This window comes from Halyomorpha halys, unplaced genomic scaffold (genome assembly GCF_000696795.3).
Source record: "Halyomorpha halys isolate HHAL.00 unplaced genomic scaffold, Hhal_1.1 Scaffold258.1, whole genome shotgun sequence".
Taxonomy (NCBI): domain Eukaryota; kingdom Metazoa; phylum Arthropoda; class Insecta; order Hemiptera; family Pentatomidae; genus Halyomorpha; species Halyomorpha halys.
Window position 1 is genome coordinate 726,673 of NW_027108186.1, and position 8,689 is coordinate 735,361.

At 32.0% G+C, this 8,689-nt stretch overlaps 1 protein-coding gene across 1 annotated transcript in view; it reads left to right on the top strand.

The window, feature by feature from the left end:
• The first annotated feature begins 2,768 nt into the window (after positions 1-2,768).
• Positions 2,769-8,689, top strand: part of LOC106680390 (uncharacterized) — a 21,545-nt gene continuing 15,624 nt past the window's right edge. The window contains exon 1 of the mRNA XM_014420080.2: positions 2,769-2,875. The gene's annotated coding sequence lies outside the window, so the exon portion shown is untranslated. The remainder of the gene's footprint in view (positions 2,876-8,689) is intronic.

Genomic DNA, 8,689 nt, shown 5'->3' on the forward strand with positions numbered 1-8,689 from the left:
AAAAAAAAAACTTTTTCATTTTTTTATATTTTATTGGAACAACATCTTTTCCAGGCTTAAAACACATTTCTTGAAATAATACTAATACTATAAATTATATGTTAGATATAATATTTAACATAGGGAGTCATAGATCCATTTTTCGTGGCTGTTGACTTTGAAGTCCGCCAATTGAGGGACCGTAACCCTGTCGGGAACAATCCTGACGTTAGCTGCCTATAATCACCGCAAGGTCATATGTCTCCATCCTTCTTCTCCACCTTGTGGAGTGGGCTGGCCAAGGACCTATTAGACGGCCTGCAGATCCCACTTTAATCATCTGCTCTTGCTTGGTGGCATTGTACCTCTCTAATGCATGACATCTTACTTCGGCTGCTTGACGGAGGATGTCCGTCGAGTAATGCTGAAATACCGATGGAGTCGGCGGTGTATTACTTATCGGTTAGTAGCGGCACTTTCGCTAATCTTCCATGTGTAATGGCAATGAATGTAAAACAATGACGCCACTATAGCGAGTGACGCCAGGTAACGAGCATGAAGTCCGTCCCGATCATACTAGAACGCTCGCCTTCAAGCCTCACCACCCAATTTTATTTGTAAGACTCTTATAAAAAATGCATTATTGTTTTAATTTTCTGTATATAAAAATTAATGTTTCGATCAAACAATAAATAAATTAGAACAAAATAACACGCCAAACTACCTTAGGCACATTATATAAGACTGCTTCTCGGTCAGATCCAGATGCACTAGGCCTTTAAGTACGGATTTAACGAAAGTGAAATCGATCTTAGATCCACAGTCACCCAATATCTCAATTCTTACCAAACTGTCGATGTCGGAGAGACCTAGTACTGGTAATACTGGTCTTAGCTCGGTGGTTCAATGTGTTTGATGTTACTACCATTGAATAATTGGTATTTTTTTTTTGTATATATATCAATGACATTTATCGTTTTTTTCTTTGATGCCTGTACCTCTATCCCGACAATCTTAGTCCGTCTGGCTTATCCCAGCAACTAAAACTGGCACCTTATCTATTTATCCTCTCCTCTATCTGCGTCTGTGCCCAGGACTCATTCCCTGGCACGGTCGATCCTTATTCCATGAAAATAAAATATTAGACACGTATTGTCGAGGTCTTCAAGAGTACTAATCCGGGACTTCTTGTTGGCGATAGGTGACCTCAACGATGGAACCCAGCTCGTTCGTTGACGCTTCTAGTTCAACGCCCCAGCTAGCTTCCAATCGCAGGTCTGCTGGCACTTAATAGCCATTTTCTAAATCTATTGTTGTAAAACCTCGTATTAGGCCAATATCTGCATTTCCCGAAGAAACTGGGATGGCCGTTGACCCTCCAATGGTATTTCCACTAATAGCTTCTTGACTCTATAGTGGTATTAGGACCCGAAGATGGAAAGTTTTTGTTGGTCTTTTAGTGTTTGTATTAGATTTTAAAGTGAGATGTAAAAATTCATTTTTTATTGTATATACATTGCTCAGTGGCAAACTGTGAATATATCGATTGTTCCGGCTTGCAACGGTTTTATAACAGTAATCCAAAGAGTGCGTGTTGTTGGTTCTCACTACAATAAGAACGTCAATGTTATTTAATTAACTAATAAAACAGTAAGAACAGTAAAAACATTTTATTTGTCCACCATCCTCGCGTTCAACATCAGATAAAATGATAAGCGTAATTTTTGTTAACATTATATATTTAGTACTTACAATCAGTCAGAAAACAAACAATAATAATGGTAAAATAATATGTGACGTGAAAATAAACAGAAAATTATTGTTTTTAACACCACTGATGAAATAAAACTAAAAGATAAAAATATAGGGGAACAAGCACATGTCTTGTAGTTTTCAACCATTAATCAGCTGGCGAGAGGTTTCCAATAGACTAGCCGCTGAAAGCTCAAAAGATTTTAACAGTAGTAACGTCGTCACAGGCAGTTTTAACGAATTTGAGTTTTGAGACAACAAAAAAGAAATTGGATTTTTGGGAATAATCTCTTTCTTCTTTTTAATGGATATTATAAGCAGAGATGATAACATAATGAAATCAAATAATTGTTCCCAAGAAAGATATCTTAGACAGAATACTCTTTTATTACTAAAACTGACATTTTTTTGAGAAAAACCCATAAAAGTTTTCTTTCCGACTCGAGCATTTGAACGCTCTTTTGTAAAAACGCGGCACCAATCTTCATAATATTTTTCCTTCGAGGTGACTGACATTTAATTTTTAAAATTAATATTCACATATGGTATTTTAACAACAGGACTTCTTCCATTACGTTGTTTGTCTTTTCGAGACTGAAATCTGTTCTTATTATTTGTTGAACAACATATAGAGGCTGCGCTCACTCGTATACGTCGCCGGAGATTTCATCGAAGTTTCTCTTTATGTTATCCTCATTCAAGTCCTTCATGGTAAATGAATATTGATATAATCATATGCTTGGGTTTATCAATCATTAGTGAATTATTGACAATCTACTAAAATCCACTTTGCTGTACAAACTTTATTGTTTTAATGAATATGGATTAGTACTCATATAGTTAAATAAATTCTTGAACCAAAAACGTTTATAATATAAAATATTAAACTATAATACAAAGACGCCCTCCTTTAAAATCAGAACAAATCATTTCTTATTAATGTTAACTATCTTCTCTTACTTCTTCATATCATATTTTCAGGTTTATTTTTAAATGAACCTCGCTGCTATATTTAGTTTTCAACATCGATGTATTCTGTTTAACTGTAAACTTATTAAACGCTTGTGTGAAACTGTTTATGATGTTTCACACTAATTCAAATGTGTATATGAACTCCTGAAATGTGATTAATCCAGAAATATGTGTAAGTTTGGTTTGGTTTCTTGCTAATGTTTACAGTATTGTTTTTATGGTTTGTTTGTAAATATTTTAATGTTTGCCGGTGCAATAATTTTGTTGAAACCCCTATTTCTCCCACCTTATCATTTTTAATGTTTTAGTTTGATCAGTGTTTTTTTAAAATTAAATTTCAAGTTATTTGTCTGAAATTGGTTATGTTTTGTTATCAAGAAGTTAGTATTCCTTGCACCCACTTTACCTATAGATTTTGTGTTTTTGTCTAAGTTCTAATAGCAAAGGTTCACATTTCATCTACTTTAAGGCAATAATGCACTAAATGTTCATATTCTTCACTTAATAATGTTGTTCTTGAAATTTAGTTGGTTAAAACACAATTGACTTGTTGGTCCATTCTTACTTCTTTGAAATTTATGTGCCTTGTCTTCCTTTCCTTGTTTAAGACTATAAAAAACTCTTCCCCTGTATTTACAGAATATGGGCAGCATTTACTTTTTATATATAAATCACGGTTTAATGTATATGTTCAGTTTATATGCTCATCAGTTCAGTGTATATGCTCAGTTTTGTTTTCAATGGTGTTTGTTGGGTTTATTTTGTACATTCAACTGTTGTGATATTTTATAAAACCTGTGCAGTTTTTTCCTGTGTACTTATTCACAATTGTGTTGTTTTATGGTGTGACTGCTGAATATTTGAATTATTTTCTCTGTAGATAGTTACTAAACAAAAAATTATTGAAAATGTCTGTTTCCATGGTCTAAGGAACCTGAAGGATTGAATTATAATCCTAGGAAGTCTAAAAAATTCCCTTGAAGCTCTCAATTTGGATTATAGATGGATGCTGACAGCATATACAAACATTCCAAGACCTCTAGTTATCTATATTGCCACACTTTTATAACCTGTGTGAGAATATTTATGTTTATTAGATAAATCAGCCACAACTAAAGTATTTGATGCCCTAAGTTAAAATTGAGTCCCTCCGGAACAATCGATCTGTAATGGCTTCCCTAAATTTTTTACTGTAGCTCATTTATGCTATTGGAAAAATGTTAGTGGAAATGTTATTAAAGTATTTCAGTCCCAAAAATTTTAAATGTTAATCACATCTTAGTATTTAACGTCCTGTAAGAAATATCTGTGGCAAACCTTTACTTAATAGTGTATCTGTCAGTTATTTTTAATTTGTAGTGGATAACTAGTTTTACTTTAAACTTTAATCAGAACCTCAGAATCTTTTTATCTAAAAAGTGTTCTATAGGTTTGGATCCGCAACACATTAATAGTATTAGGACAGGTTCAGAACTGCTGTTTTGAGGCTTGTTAAATATTAGAAATCTGGAAATAATTTTAATCTCTTCATTGGCTTGTAAAAAGAGTTTGTTGAAGTTTGACCAATTGTCTGCCTCCGCTTTATGAGCTGGCTCCATAAACCTGGAAACTTTTTTTTACTTATAACTCATAAATTGTAAATTTCTAGGATAATTTTACTCATATTAATTCAAAGTACCTACAATTCTGCATTAAATAAGCACCATATATCTGAAATAACTTATGAAAGATATGCGACTTAAAAGTTCAACCCTCTTTAAAACAAATTCTTTTGGATATTTAAACCTTATGTTCACAATGTAAAATATATTATATGGAACTAATAATATATTTGGGCATTATAATGCTTCCAATTTTGATTTTGTTGCTGTCTCCCGGTGTTATAGAAGATAAAAATGTTAATTGACCTGTGTTAGATTTTAAATACCAACCTAAAATACATTTTCTTTAGCAATTTAAGTCAAGTGAAGTTGTTCAGAATGAAAAGAGTGCAGGGAGAAGTGGCAATAAAAGTTTACTCTATTTTCATAAGAATTACATTTGATAAAAAAAAATAACAATCCAAAATCAGAAATTACTTTTAATTTTACAGACTCATTTCCATTTTATGAAAAAGGAATAATTAGAAGAACACTTAAACTTACTTTTCTGAGTACCATGATATTTCGCAGAAAAATTTTCTTCAGTCTTCAATAAATACGCAGATCATTACAATAAATATTTTAGGAAGCGATCAGTCATATTGTCCATTATTAGGCTATCCATAACAATGCCCTATAGAGAAGAGCATTATAAATCTGCTGAATGCTTAAGAAGTATCAAGTTTTAATTTTACAAGCAGTTAAATTTAATAAAACACTGTTATTGACAAAATATACAGAAAATAATTCGCCTCATTGTTAATTAAGAGATTTTCAGATAAAAATATAAAATTTAGATAAACAATCATACATTGGAGAATATATATACCTTCAAGTATTTATCACTACATTAGTGCTGAACAGGGATCGGTTGTTTTTGTAGCCTGAAAAATGAAATTCAAAGACCTTCTACTCCTCAATGCACCTCAAAAATTTCTGATAATATAAAAATATATTTTAATTTCTTCACATTTTCTCTGTGAAAAAGTAATTGCTTCTCTGTCTCGTTTCTTCAATTTTCCACTCTGCTTTAAACTGTTCATCAAATCCTGAATACTTTTTTTACCTTGAATGCTCTTTTTTTCCAACTGAAGAACCTGCTTGACTAAATGCAATGAGGGGTTTCCTACAAATTTTGTGGAATTGTCTTTTTATGGACCTAGTTCAATTGGATTGGAAGGTTCATAAGCATGGGCCGCTCCCGTTGAACAAGCCCCTCAGGAGCTGATTAATAATCTTGCTTGCAAATTTTCAAAAGGGTATTGAAATCCTTGTGGTTGCACAAAGCGAGGGGATGAAATGTTCTGTATTATGCTATAGCTGCAGAAGAGTATCATGTATCAATACACCAGATGAAATTTTCCCCAAACCAAACTTGAATGATAGCGAAAATATACCAATTTTTGCAATCAGCTTCTACTTCCGTTCGTAGAAAATTCAATTGACCTTATATTTTTATTTTTTTGTCAATTTTCTGAACATCAAAGCTTTTTGTGCTTTAAGGAAATTTTAATTACATATTTACATCCCCATTAGCATTTTTAATTTTATATCCCTTGATTCAACATAATTAGTTATTTATTCTTCAACAGAAATTGACAATGCTTGCTGAAACATAGAGTGTGTTACATATAGACCTAGTATAAGATTTGATACTACAAATAAATTATATATTATATGTAATACACTTTGCATTGTAAAAATAAGATTAAAAATTCTAAAACATGATTTTATTTGTCTAAAAAATTATTGTTGAAGCCACATATCTTCCTAACAACTTGAGTAATATCTAATCATTGTGTTCATTTGATGCAGAATGTTACATTATTTTATATTAAAAAAAAGTAACATTTTGCTATAAATGCATTGTTTTTGAATTATTAGTGCAAAATTTAAAAAGTTCTAAAATTTCAAGTTTTTTAAAGTCCTTTTATTAAATTCAAGCAGAGAATTGGTGCAAGCTTTATTAATCTTTCGATGATTTGTTCGCAGATGTTCAAAAATAAAATTAGAAACTCAGTAAATGTTTAGGTGCTAAAAATATTGATCTAATTTGTTAAATTATCTGATTAATAATGTTAGCTATCAGTAAATTTGAGTCAGCACTTTGTATGTTTTAGTGACTGTGTTTGTAATGTTTGGCCACTGGTCACTCGTAAAAACTTGGGTTCACAAACAGTTCCCTTTCAAATGGCTTATAAATTAACCAAACCATGGGAATGCTTTAATTGTTTGCAGAAAATCTCAATCGGTCTTTAAATATAATCATTCTCTGGAGCCTACTTCGATAGTCTTAATTAATAAATTTTATCTTATATAGTAAACTTACTGAGTTTCAAATTTTGAATAGATATGAAAAGCTATTCAGAAACTATTCCTTCCAGAAGAAAGGGAGAGCAAGCTTGCATTGGAGATCCAACTGATAAATAAGCTTAAGCTGGTGTGGATCCTTGGACATAAGGGAATCAATCACTAACAATGATAAAGCTGATCAGCTCGGAAGAGACAGGGCTGAGCTGCCTCTCAAGTGGTCGAATCCCTGATAGTGGAACTGAAGAATGTGGTGGACATATACCAGCCAGCCACTTAATTAATAAACCCTCCTGAGCCAAGTGGCTGGTGGACCTAAATGAAGATGAACTATAAATGTTAATCTGAGTACTCAAAGAACGCTGCAGACTTTTAGGAAGCATAAAGTTTTTTTGAGTAATAGAAGATAAAACCTGTCATTTATGCTTAAACTGCTCTATACTAAATTTTAGATTGTGAATGGTATTCATCATTAGATACAGTTTTCTGGGCTCATCCTTGCAATACAAGACTTCCTTCATTGAATGGCTGTCCCTTTTGAAGTTTGATTATGTCTAGTTAAAAGACTCATCCCTTCCAACCATACTGGTAATCTCCTGCCACACTTACAAATTGCAGTAATAATGCAATAGTCACATTTGGGCCATTCTCTCATTACATATAAATTTCATGGTTCTCATTTCACTGCGAAAAAATTGTTTTTTCCAATAATGTTTTCCCATGAATTGCTCCTAGGTAGGGTGCTAATGATGTTTACAGAAAAAAAATATAAATAAATAAACCATATAAATAATTTTTAAAGAAACCATAAGATACACCATAACCATAACTGACACCATTGAGATGAGGGAGATGTATTGACAATGCTGGATATAGAAAATACGCTAAATATTATTTTATTTTTTTGTACAAGATTTTTAAAACAAGTATAATTCAGAACTTTTCTTTTTAATTCAGCAAAACAGAATTAGAAATTGGAATTTCTTGTACATTAATTCTGAAACATTTTACCTTGAACATTGAATGATAATGAAATAAAGATTTCCAAAGTGTTGGCACTCAATTTCAAAAAATGTGAGGGGAACAGGTTGTATCTATGGGGCAGGTAGATTATGGATCATAACTTTTTTTCTATACTAAAAACAAATAATTAAGACCTTCCAGTAGGTACCGTGGAAAAAAAAAAATGAGGTTATAAATGGAAAAAATAAGATAATTTTTCTACCTTCAAAGTCTACAACTTGAGTATTGGGACAGGTGGGGAGATAGATATCGACATTTTAAGTTTAAATTTAGACTTATAAACAAATTGATACTGAAATATACATCCTTGAACAACCAACAGGCAAAGGTTATCTATTGATCAGTGGATGCAATCGAAGTATTGGCTATTTCAGATAGATACCATGATCTCATTGGGACTTAAATTTGTATGTTTTGGTGGAATGGCCCATATGCTTCTTTTATTTTTCCTATTTGAGAATAATATTTCATGGGTGCCCCAGCTAAACCTCCTACCTCGAATTCCTATCTAAATTTCCTCGGCAAATCTCCTAACTTACATAGAATCACTATTCAATTATTTTTTGCTAAAAATAATTAATAAACAATTAGCATAAGGTAGTAGAAGTTAATAAATAAAAAAAAATCCTATAATTAATGCTGAGGTAATGAGCAAGACTTTTTTATTCTTATTGAAAAGAAGGACTGAAGTAAGTCAAGAGCTTTTGCCTTTACACCCATGATATACAATATCCTGATCTACTTCTCATCGTTTCAGTGTGGATTTTTCGGTTACAATCATATATTTTGTTTTATCTTCATTTACTTGCAAGTCGATTTCCTCTGTTTCTCATAATAGATTCTTTGTGAGTCTTTTCATGTAATCTTGATTACTTCCTAGGATTGCATTGTTGTCCCAGTATACAGGACCTAATGAAAAAAAAGGCTACATATAGTGATTTGCTTTATGATAATGTACCATCACACACATCAAAATTAGACAAGGAAACAGTATACTTTTAAATTCAGCTTGC